This window comes from Hordeum vulgare, chromosome 4H, assembly GCF_904849725.1.
Source record: "Hordeum vulgare subsp. vulgare chromosome 4H, MorexV3_pseudomolecules_assembly, whole genome shotgun sequence".
In the NCBI taxonomy this organism is placed as follows: Eukaryota; Viridiplantae; Streptophyta; class Magnoliopsida; order Poales; family Poaceae; genus Hordeum; species Hordeum vulgare.
The window spans coordinates 303,697,399-303,710,018 of NC_058521.1; positions in this window are offsets into that span (position 1 = coordinate 303,697,399).

Genomic DNA, 12,620 nt, shown 5'->3' on the forward strand with positions numbered 1-12,620 from the left:
CATGTGAGTACTCGATGTATGTTTTGGTGATCAACTTGCGGGTTCGTGACATTGGGAACCTATGCATAGGGGTTGGCACACGTTTTGACTCTCTGGTAGAAACTTCGGGGCACTCTTTGAAGTTCTATGTGTTGCTTGAATAGATGATTCTGAGATTGTGTGATGCATACTGTATAATCATGCCCACGGATAGTTGAGGTGACAATGGAGTATCTAGGTGACATTAGGGTCTTGGTTGATATGTATCTTAAGGTGTTATTCTAGTACTAACTCTATGATGGATCGAACGGAAAGAATAGATTCATGTTATTTTACTATGGACTCTTGAACAAATCAATCAGAAAGAATAACTTTGTGGTGGTTTCGTACCAGCAAAAATTTCTTCGTTTGTTCTCCGCTATTAGTGACTTTGGAGTGACTCTTTTTTGCACGTTGAGGGCTAGTTATATGATCCAATTATGTTATCATTGTTGATATAACTTCACTAGTGAAAGTATGAACCCTAGGCCTTGTTTCCACGCATTGCAATACCATTCATGCTCACTTTTGTTACTACTTACCTTGCTGTTTTTGTAATTTCAGATTACAAAAACCTATATCTACCATCAATATTGCACTTGTTTCACCATCTCTTCGCTGAACTAGTGCACCTATAAAATTTACCATTGTATTGGGTGTGTTGGGGACACAAGAGACTCTTTGTTATTTGGTTGCAGGGTTGCTTGAGAGAGACCATCTTCATACTACGCCTCCCGCGGATTGATAAACCTTAGGACACCCACTTGAGGGAAAATTGCTACTTTCCTACAAACCCCTGCACTTGGAGGCCCAACAACGTCTACAAGGAGAAGGTTGCGTAGTAGACATCAAGCTCTTTTCTGGCGCCGTTGCCGGGGAGGTTAGAGCTTGAAGGTATATCTTTAGAACTTGCAATCGAATCTTTTTGTTTCTTGTTCTTTCGCTAGAAAACTAAAAAAATGGAATTGAGGATGCCTCATATGCTCCATGTTTTCAATGTCTTTCGTGAGCATGATGGGAAGGAAAATTGTGCTCAAGTGCTGAAAGAAGAATTACATAGAATGCTTGGCATAGAATATGTGAATGATGAGCATGATTGCAATGTTGTTAGCATGAATTCTATGAATACCCATGATGCTAATGATATGCAAAGCCACACGCTTGGGGATGCTATAGTTGATGAAGATGATCTTTTTAGTTCTTCCACTTTGAATGATCAAAATTATTTTGATGAAAGCATGCCCCCTATCTATGATGATTATTGTGAGGATACTTATGCTTTAAAGAAAAGGGATGATAAAACTTGTCATACTCTCGATAACCCCTTTGCTAAACCTTGGTTTTTCATTGTGGACACAATTTGTAGTGCTCAAGTCTTTTACGATACTCCCACTACTATTCTTGAGAATAGATTTCCTTATGTGGAGAGTAGTAAAATTCCTATGCTTGTAGATCATGAAAATAAAGCTTTAGGTGCTGGTTATATTGTTGAATTCGTTCATGATGCTACAGAAAATTACTATGAGAGAGGATCATATGCTTCTACTTATTGCAATAGTATCAAGCTTCCTCTCCATATGTTGAATTTTTTTAAGCTATGCTTGTTTTGCCTTCCTACGCTAGTTGATTCTTGCTCCAATAAATTGTTTGATCACAAAATCCCTATGCATAGGAAGTGGGTTAGAATTAAATGTGCTACCCATTTGCTCCATGATGCTCTCGTTGTGTTTCAACCCTTACCTTTTATGTGAGCATCATTGAAATCCATGCCTAGCTAAGGGCGTTAAATGATAGCGCTTGTTGGGAGGCAACCCAATGAATAAATTTTTCTTTGATTTTTGCTTCCTGTTTTATTTTCTCCACACCATCATAATTCTGTTATGATTGTGTGTTTTGTGTTTCTTTTTTGTGTTTGTGCCAAGCAAAACCGTTATGATTAGTCTTGGTGATGATTGTTTGATCATGCTGGAAAAAGACAAAAACTTTCTGCTCACAAATTTTTTTTTTTTTATTCTGTTAGAGCTTTTGAGTTGATTCTTTTTGCTGCTGATTTCAATGAAATTTCTTCAGACTGTCGTAATTTTTCAGATTTTGTGAGGTCCAGAAGTATATGAAGTATACACATTGCTACAGACTAGTCTGCAGTTAACAAATTCTGTTTTTGTTGAGTTGGTTGCTTATTTTGATGAAATATGGATAGTATCGGAGGGTACTAGCCATGGAAAAGTGAAAATACAGCAATACAACACCAACACAAGTAGAATTTAAGTTTTCTACAGTACCTAAGGAAGTGGTGATTTGCTTTCTTATACTAATGATATCATGAGTTTCTGTTTAAGTTTTGTGTTGTGAAGTTTTCAAGTTTTGGGTGATGTTCTCATGGATGATGAGATAAAGAGTGGAAATAGCTCAAGCTTGGGGATTCCCAAGGCACCCCAAGTTGATTCAAGGATGCCGAAAAAGCCTAAGCTTGGGGATGCCCCGGGAAGGCATCCCCTCTTTCGTCTTCAATCCATCGGTAATGTTACTTTGAGCTATATTTTTATTCACCACATGATATGTGTTTTGCTTGGAGCGTCTTGTATTGTAGGAGTCTTTTATTTTTGTTGTGTCACAGTAATCCTTGCTGCATACCTTTTTGAGGGAGATAGACATGCACTCATCGTGATTTTGCTAGAATGCTCATTCTGCTTCACTTATATCTTTTGAGCTAGATACTTTTGCTCTTGTGCTTCACTTATATCCTTAGAGCTAGTTGATTTTCCTCTATGTGCTTCACTTATATCTTTTAGAGCACAGCGGTGCGTGGCTTGGTAGTTGGCTTATGCTATGAAAGTAGTCCCAAAAGTGGTAGTTATCCAAAGGGTTACGAAAACTTCCATCTTCATGTGCATTGAGTAGAAAGAGAAGCTTGATTCCTCTCAATTAGTTTTGAGATGTGGTTGTGGTAATATTTAAGTTATGTTAGTATGGTGTTGTGAATCTAGAGATACTTGTGTTGAAGTTAGTGATTCCTGTAGCATGCACGTATGGTGAACCGCTATGTGATGAAGTTTGAGCATGATTAGTTTATTGATTGTCATCCTTTATGTAGTGGTCGGGATCGCGCGATGGTTTATACCTACCAACCCTTCCCCTAGGAGTATGCGTTCAATGCTTTGTTTTGATTACTAATAAAACTTTTGCAACAAGTATATGAGTTCTTCTTGACTAATGTTGAGTCCATGGTTTAGATGCACTTTCACCTTCCACCATCACTATCTTCTTTAGTGCCGTGCAATTTTCGCCGGTGCATAAAACCACCATTAGCCTCCCTCAAAACAGCCACCATACCTACCTACTATGGCTTATTCAAAGCCATTCCGAGATATATTGCCAGGCAACTGTACCACTACATTGCCATTGCATGATCATAAGATAGCTAGCATGATGTTTCCATTGATGTCTATGCCATGCTAGATCATTGTCACGGTACACTACCGAAGGCATTCCTTATAGACTCATCATTGCTCTAAGTTTTGAGTTGTAAGTGTGATGATCATCATTGATGGAGCATTGTTCCATGTGAGGAAATAAAAGAGGCCAAAGATGCCCAACAAAATAAAATAAAATAAATAAAAGGAGGCCAAAGATCCCACCAAAAAAATGAGAGAAAAAGAGAGAAGGGACAATGCTACTATCTTTCCACACTTGTGCATATTAAGCACCATGATCTTCATGATTGAGAGTCTCTCGTTTTGTCACCACCATATAGCTAGTGGGATTTTTTCATTATATAACTTGGCTTGTATATTCCAATGATAGGCTTCCTCAAAATTGCCTTAGGTCTTCGTGAGCAAGCAAGTTGGATGCACCCCACTAGTTTTCTTTAAGAGCTTTCACATACTCTTAGCTCTAGTGCATCATTTGTATGGCAATCCCTACTCATTCACGTTTATATCTATTGATGAGCATCTCTATAGCTCATTAATATGCCTAGTCAATGTGACCATCTTCTCCTTGTTTATCTTGCAACCTCCACCACACTTCACACCACTTATAGTGCTAAAACCTTGGCTCACGCTCATGTATTGCGTGAGAGTGGAAAAAGTTTGAGAAAGTAAAGGTGTGAAAACAATTACTTGGCCAATACCGGGGTTTTGCATGATTTAAATTCGTTGTGCAAGGATGATAGAGCATAGCCAGACTATATGATTTTGTAGGGATAACTTTCTTTTGGCCTTGTTATTTTGAAAGTTCATGATTACCTTGCTAGTTTGCTTGAAGTATTATTGTCTCCACATCAATAGAAAACTATTGTTTTGAATCTAACAGATCTGAACATTCATGTCACATAAGAGGAGTTAAAAAGGACATCTATGCTAGGTAGCATGAAAGCATCAAAAAAATCATTCTTTATCACATTCCTACTCGAGGACGAGCAGGAGTTAAGCTTGGGGATGCTTGATACGTCTCCAACGTATCTATAATTTTTGATGGTTTGATGCTGTTATCTTGTCAAACTTTGGATGTTTTATATGCCTTTTATATCTTTTTTGGGACTAACCTAGTAATTCAGTGCCAAGTGCCAGTTCCTGTTCTTTCCGTGTTTTTGACCCTTTTTCAGGCGGAGTCCAAACGGAATAATTCTTTCGCGATGATTTTTTATGGAAAATATCAAAAATACCGGAAGAAAAAGATACCGGAGAGGGGGCCCGAGGAAGCCACAAGCCTTGTCGGCGCGCCCCTGAGGCCGCACCAACCAAGCTTGTGGGCTCCTCAGGGGCCCACTTGAAGCAACTCCACCGCCATCTGGTCCTATAAATCCAGAAACCTCCAAAAAGAAACCTAGACCGGGAGTTCCGCCGCCGCAAGCCTCTGTAGCCACCAAAAACCAATCTGGAGCCCGTTCCAGCACCCTCTCGGAGGGGGAATCCATGTCCGGTGGCCATCCTCATCACCCCAGCGATCTCCATGACAAGGAGGGAGTAGTTCTCCCTCGGGGCTGAGGGTATGTACCAGTAGCTATGTGTTTGACCTCTCTCTCTCTCGTGTTCTTGAGATGTCTTGATCTCGATGTACCGTGGGCTTTGCTACTATAGTTGGATCGTATGATTATCTTCCCCCTCTCCCTTCTTGTAATGAATTGAGTTTCCCCTTTGAAGTTATCTTATCGGATTGAGTCTTTGAGAACACTTGATGTATGTCTTGCACATGTCTATCTGCGGTGATCAACTTGCGGGTTTGTGACATTTGGAACCTATGCATATGAGTTGGCACACGTTTGATTCATGTGAGTACTCGATGTATGTTTTGGTGATCAACTTGCGGGTTCGTGACATTGGAAACCTATGCATAGGGGTTGGCACACGTTTTGACTCTCCGGTAGAAACTTCGGGGCACTCTTTGAAGTTCTATGTGTTGGTTGAATAGATGATTCTGAGATTGTGTGATGCTTATCGTATAATCATGCCCATGGATACTTGAGGTGACAATGGAGTATCTAGGCGACATTAGGGTCTTGGTTGATATGTATCTTAAGGTGTTCTTCTAGTACGAACTCTATGATGGATCGAACGGAAAGAATAGCTTCGTGTTATTTTACTACGGACTCTTGAACAGATCGATCAGAAAGAATAACTTTGTGGTGGTTTCGTACCCGACAATAATCTCTTTGTTTGTTCTCCACTATTATTGACTTTGGAGTGACTCTTTGTTGCACGTTGAGGGCTAGTTATATGATCTAATTATGTTATCATTGTTGAGAGAACTTCACTAGTGAAAGTTTGAACCCTAGGCCTTGTTTCCACGCATTGCAATACCATTCGTGCTCACTTTTGTTACTAGTTACCTTGCTGTTTTTGTAATTTCAGATTACAAAAACCTATATCTACCATCCATATTGCACTTGTTTCACCATCTCTTCGCCGAACTAGTGCACATATACAATTTAGCATTGTATTGGGTGTGTTGGCGACACAAGAGACTCTTTGTTATTTGGTTGCAGGGTTGCTTGAGAAAGACCATCTTCATACCGCGCCTCCCGTGGATTGATAAACCTTAGGTCAGCCACTTGAGGGAAAATTGCTACTGTCCTACAAACCTGTGCAGTTGGAGGCCCAACAACGTCTACAAGGAGAAGGTTGCATAGTAGACATCACTGGGTAAACAAATTACAGCTGGGAAATTGACAGAATTATAAACGCACCACAATGGTAATCATGCTACTAGAAAGTTAGAATCTCAAAAGTAATGGACAGTACACCAAGACAAGTAGACCATTTATCCATCAACATCTACTCTCTAATCAACCACCTTGAGATATCTATCTAGAACATCTCGCTGGTATAAGGTTGCGAGCCCCACCCAAAGTGTAAACTCAACGCAACGGACTGCTGCATTAACGAACTTTGCGTAAGGTAAACAAACTTTGCAACCGTGGTTACAAGCATCGTTGTTTTCTCCCTGGTGGAAACAACACACCCCCTAGTCTCATGTTTCTGTCACTCAAGCTAGACATCAGGGGGCATGAACCCACAATCATGCATAACGCTCCCTCTTGTAGTTACAATCTACTACTCGGCCAAAGCAATAAAAAGCAACGGAGAACATGCATGAATTACTCAAGAACATAATATAAAAGGAGAACCAAATATATAACTCATCACAATCTGAACATAATCTCATAATCCATCGGATCCCAACAAACCAAGCATAGAAATAGCAGGTAAATTATATAGATGCCTTGATCATGTAGGGCAGCTCACAAAGGCTAAGCATTGAAGCACAAGATTAGAGAGAAGACATCACATAGCTACTGGTCATGGACTCATGGTCCAAGGAAGACTACTCACGACACATCCAGGAAGTGTCCATGGTGGTGGAGAACCTCCCGGAGGTCAATCCTCCCTCTGGCAGGGTGCTGGGAAGAGGTCTTCTGGCGCTCCCGATCTCGGAACCGGTGCGGCGGTGGAACGGTGGAGAAATTCGCGATTCTAGATCTCGTGATAGGGTTTTCGGTCGGAGAGGTAAATATAGGCCGAAGGAGGGCACTAGAGGAGGTGGGCCCCACCTAGGCGGCTTGGTGGCGCGGCCAGGAGGTGGCCCACGCAGGGTGGCTGCCTGGGCGAGTCCTGGCTCCCCTCTAGCTCCACTTGATGCCTCGTGAAGCTTCCGTCATGCTGATTTATATATATTTTTCTCGGAATTCTTGGGCTCTGTAAATTGGGGTAGAAGTCCCTACAAAAAGACATCAACAGACAAAAACTAACAGTGGGTGCGCTGAGTTAGTAGGTTAGTACAAATATGTGTAAAAGGGTATGAAAGTGTAGTAAAACATATAATAATGTCTCCCAAAAGAGCATGCAACAAACATAAATTATAGATACGTTTGGGATGCATCACTATTCCACCATGGCTTACGTCCATGAACGACGAGCCTCACTCAGGGTAGATCTTCACGAAGTAGGCGATATCCTTGCCCTTACGAACTTGGTTCAACTCCAAAACACGAAGTAGGAGGCTCCCAAGCGACACTTAACCAATCTAGTAGGCACCACCCTCCAAAAGGTAATAGATGCAACAGAACGATGATCTCCTTCCTATTGTGCTTCAAAAGATAGTCTCCTCAACACTCAATCACTCTCTCACAGATTTGGCATGGATAGGAGAGATTGATTTTGTGGAAAGCAACTTGGGGAAGCTAGAGAGAAATTTTCAAATGGATGGATTGGAATATCTTGATCTCAACACATGAGTAGGTGTCTCTCTCTCTCAGAAAAATGAATCTGCCAAGTGTGTGTGTGTGTGTGTGTGTGTGTGTGTGTTCTGAGTGCTTCCTATGCGAATGAGAGGTGGTGGAGGGGTATATATAAGCATCTCCCAGAATCCAACCGTTACGACATTATTTCCCAACTCGTTGACACCGAAATGAATCTCGGTATTACCGAGTTGCACTAAACGTGGCAACTTTTGAATTCTCGGTGAGACAGATATATGAATCTCAATGGTACCTATACAATGACCTAGGGCAGTTTCCAAATCTCGGTGGTATCGATTCCAAACATGGAAATTCTGATTCTTGAAATAGATATACCTAAAAGTTGGTCACTGTCTTTCGGTGGCACCGGTATGAAAGTTGGTGGTAGCGAGAGATTAGGGGTTGGCACATGATGTGTCAATGGGAAAATCGGTAGGCCCGAATGGAAAAACTTGGTGGCACTGATTTTTCTTTTTATGCTTTGGACAAAGATTTTGTGAGAGAAATGCTAAGTATTTTTGGTGGCTATCTCTAAGGATTTGAGAAACCAATTCATCATAATACCTCACACCCTTTTCATAGTATTGGGTTTCCCATGGACTCAAAAGTGATTTCTGACAAATATAAAATGTAGAGTCCTCTTGCTTGAAGCTCGAGTCAATCCTAATCCTTTCATCCCATCAAGGGGTTTCTCCTCACAATCCTTTAGCCAATGCATCTTTGAAATTTTCTGAAATATACTTGGATAAGATCAATAGTTCTATGATACATATGTTATTATAAATTACCAAAACCACCTTAGGGAGTAATTGTGCTTTCACATATGTCACACCTAGCACATTAAGTGGCTATTTCTCTCTTCATGACATGCCACCAGAATCTTGCTTTGTGGTCTTGGTACATCTTGATTCCTCAAGGATGGATGGAATACGAAGTGCCATGGGCTTCTTGCAAGATCAGATTCTTGAGGTCAACTTTGTTGGGTATGAAAATGTGATTCCCAAACCATACGACTCCTTGTTCATCCATTGAAAATCCTGAGGCCTTGCCTTTCTTGATCTTCCTCTTGATGCCTTCAATACACTCGTGTCCCTTCGGAGCTTCTTTAATACCATCCATCAGGGTTGGCTTTGCTTCAAGGTTGGCCAGAAATCCTGGTGCAACTAGCTCCAACACAAAGCTTTCAAGCTCTTCATATAGGGTGGGTAGCCTTTTCTTGATCATATCATTCAAAGAGCAAGCCTTTCTGCTCAAGGCATCGGCTACCATGTTAGCCTTTCCAAGGTGGTATTGAACACTGAGGTCATAGTCGTTGATCAACTCCAACCATATTCATTTCCTCATGTTCAATTATTTTTGAGTGAAAATATACTTCAAATTCTTATGGTCTCTCTATATCTCACATCGCTTCCCTAGAAGGTAATGTTGCCATGTCTTCAAGGCATGAACCACGACAACCAACTCAAGATCAGGAGTGGTGTAGTTATCTTTGTGATTATGTAGCTGTCTAGATAGATACACTACGGCTCTGCCTTCTTGCATCAGAAGACCACCAAGCCCGGTTCTTGATGCATCATAATATATCACAAACTCGTTGTGAATATCGGGGGTGCCAAAACTAGGGCTGTTGTCAATCTCTTCTTGAGCTCTCGGAAGCTTTCTTCACAGTTTGGTGTCCATTCAAACTTCTTGTGCATCTTCAAGAGTTGAGTCATGGGTCTAGAAATGCTCGAGAACCCTTCAACGAATTTGTAGTAGTATCCCGCATGTCTGAGGAAGCTTGTAACTTCTTTCATGCTGCTTGGAGATTGCCATTCAGTCATGCCTTCAACCTTTGCAGGATCCACTGACAATCCTTCCGCGTTCAACACATGACCCAAGAATCCAACTTCATGCAGCGAGAATTCACACTTACTGAATTTGGCATAAAGCTGGTGCTCTCGATGCTTATCCAGGACCATCCTCAAGTGTTGGTCATGCTCTTCTTCAGACATGGAGAAGATGAGTATGTCGTGGATGAAGACAATGCCAAACTTGTCCAAATACTCCATGAAGACTTTGTTCATGAGGTACATGAAGTAGGTTGGGGCATTGGTTAACCCAAATGACATGACTGTATAGTCATATAGGCCATACCGTGTCACAAATGCCATCCTTGGAATGTCTTGGGGTCCGATTTTCAACTGGTAGCACCCAGACCTAATATCGATCTGGGAAAACACATTGGCACCATTCAGCTGATCGAAGGGGTCTTCAATCTTGGGGAGTGGGTACTTGTTCTTTATTGTGACCTCATTAAGAGAATGGTAATTGGTGCAGAGTCAGATAATTCCGTCCCTCTTTGAGACAAACAGAACAGGTGATCCACAAGGAGAGGCACTAGGCGAATAAACCCTTTTCTGAGCTGCTCAATAAGTTGCTTATTCGATTTAGCGAGACCTTGAGATCCATTCTATAGGGCTTCTTGTAGATGGGTCCTGCTCCGGGAATTAGCTCATTGCCGAACTTAATGTCATTGTCAGGAGGCATTCCAAACAATTCATCAAGAAAGACATCCAGGTATTCACATACCACTCACACTTGATCCAACTCAACTCCTGACAGAAAGTTGACCTAAGGGGCTTGAGCGGAGGTAGGGTTGGGAACATACTTAACTTCAACTCCTTGGCCATTGGTCATGGTAACAGTCCGCTTGGCACAATTTAACAAGCCTTGGTATTTGATCAACCAATCCATGCCTAGGAACATATCCAAGCCTTGCGACTTCACGATGATGTGGTGTAATGGCTAAGATGTGGCACTTTCCTTATTTGGGGGCGAGGCCTCAAAAGGGGAAAGAGGCGCATCTAAGCCTTTCCGAGGGATCGATAGAAGATGTGTCTAGAGGGGGGGGGGTGAATAGACTAGTTGTCAAGATAAAAATTCTAGCCTAACATAATTTATAGGAGGGAAGAAACCAAGCAGTTGTAACAAGTCTAGGTCAACCTACACATGCAGTTCTAAGAGTATATCACCGGAAAATAAAACATGCAAGTGTAGTGTAGAGGAGTATGGTAGGGAGATCAAACACATGACGTTGACCGGCGATTTTTGGCATGGTTCCGATAGGTGGCGCTATCGTACATCCATGTTAGTGGAGACTTCAACCCACAAAGGGTAACAGCTACGAGAGTTCACGGAGGGCTCCACCCACGGAGGGTCCACAAAGAAGCGACATTGTCTATCCCACCACGGCTTCCGTCCACGGAGGACTAGCCTTACTCACGGTAGATCTTCACCAAGTAGGCGATCTCCTTGGCCTTACAAACATCTTGGTTCAACTCCACAACACAAAGTAGGAGGCTCCCAAGCGATACCTAACCAATCTAGGAGGCACCACCCTCCAAAAGGTAATAGATGTGGTAGATCAATGAACTCCTTTCTCTTGTGCTTCTAAAGATAGTCTCCTCAACGCAAATCACTCTCTCACATAATATGTATGGGTAGGAGAGGTTGATTTGGTGGATAGCAGTTTGGGGAGGCTAGAGATCAAGTTTCAAATGATTGGGTTGGAATATCTTGGTCTCAACACATGATTAGGTGGTTCTCTCTCAGAAAATGGATCTGGAAATGAAGTGTGTGTTCTAAGTGCTTCTCCCACGAACGAGAGGTGGGTGAAGGGGTATATATAGGCAGCATCCAAAATATAACCGTTACACACAAAAGAGCAAATTCGATGATACCGAAGTTAGAAATTCGGTGGTACCGACTAGCACTAAAGATGTGAACTTTTGAATCTCGGTGAGACCGATATACACAACTCGGTGGCACCGAAAAGGTGACTAACGGTCAGATGGCCAAACTCGGTGGCACCGATACTCAAACTCAGAAATTCGGATTTTGTGTATCTTGGCAACAGAATGTTGTTCACCTAAACTCGGTAGCATCGATGCAGTTTTGGTTGCACTGATTTGGTGGGAATGGCTAGGGTTCTGTCTGAGGTTCAAACTCGGTAGGTCCGATATGGAAATGTTGGTGACACCCAATTTGTGAATGTGGAACTTGACAGAGTGGATATGTGGGAAAAATGACTGAGTTTCTTGGTGGATAGCTTTGAGGATTTGAGCAATCAGTTCATTTTACTACCTCACCCCCTTTTAATATATTGACTTTCCTATGGACTCAAAAGTGATTTCTCACAAATATGAAATGAACAGTCTTCTAGCTTGAAGCTTGAGCCAATATTATTCCTTTGTTGCATTGAGGAGTATCTCCACATAAACAATATTAAACGATAGCTCTTCATGGATTAATCTTGAAATATCTAGGTAAAAGTGTTAGTCCAAGAGACAATGTATGTTGTCATAAATTATCAAAATCACCAAGGGAGCATTTATGCTTTCAATCTCCCCCTTTTTGGTAATTGATGACAACATACAATCAAAGCTTCAAATAAAGATACTCATAAGGATATGACAGCTTTGAAAGAAATATGACTAGTACAAGCTCCCCCTAACTGTGTGCAATCCATTGAAAGGATAGTTGCTTTGGAATGCATGGGCGCACACAAGGTAGAAGGACAAGACAAGTCATAGAAATCTTGGCTATATGCATCAAACATATGTGAATGAAAGACTTCCATGTTTAAGACTCCCTCTTGCAAACAATATGTGCAATAAACAAGAGGTCATCATGAACAAGGATATGATGCATATACTTACCTTGAGGATCTTGAGTGTCTTGACATAGGAGTACACTTGGTAAAGCAAATGTTAGATAACACAAGAGTACCCTGTTGTAAAGATGCAAAGAGATTCAAAAGTACCAAGAAAATGAAGACATAGTTAAGATAGGATTTGATGAAAGAATATGTCTTCAAGGAACA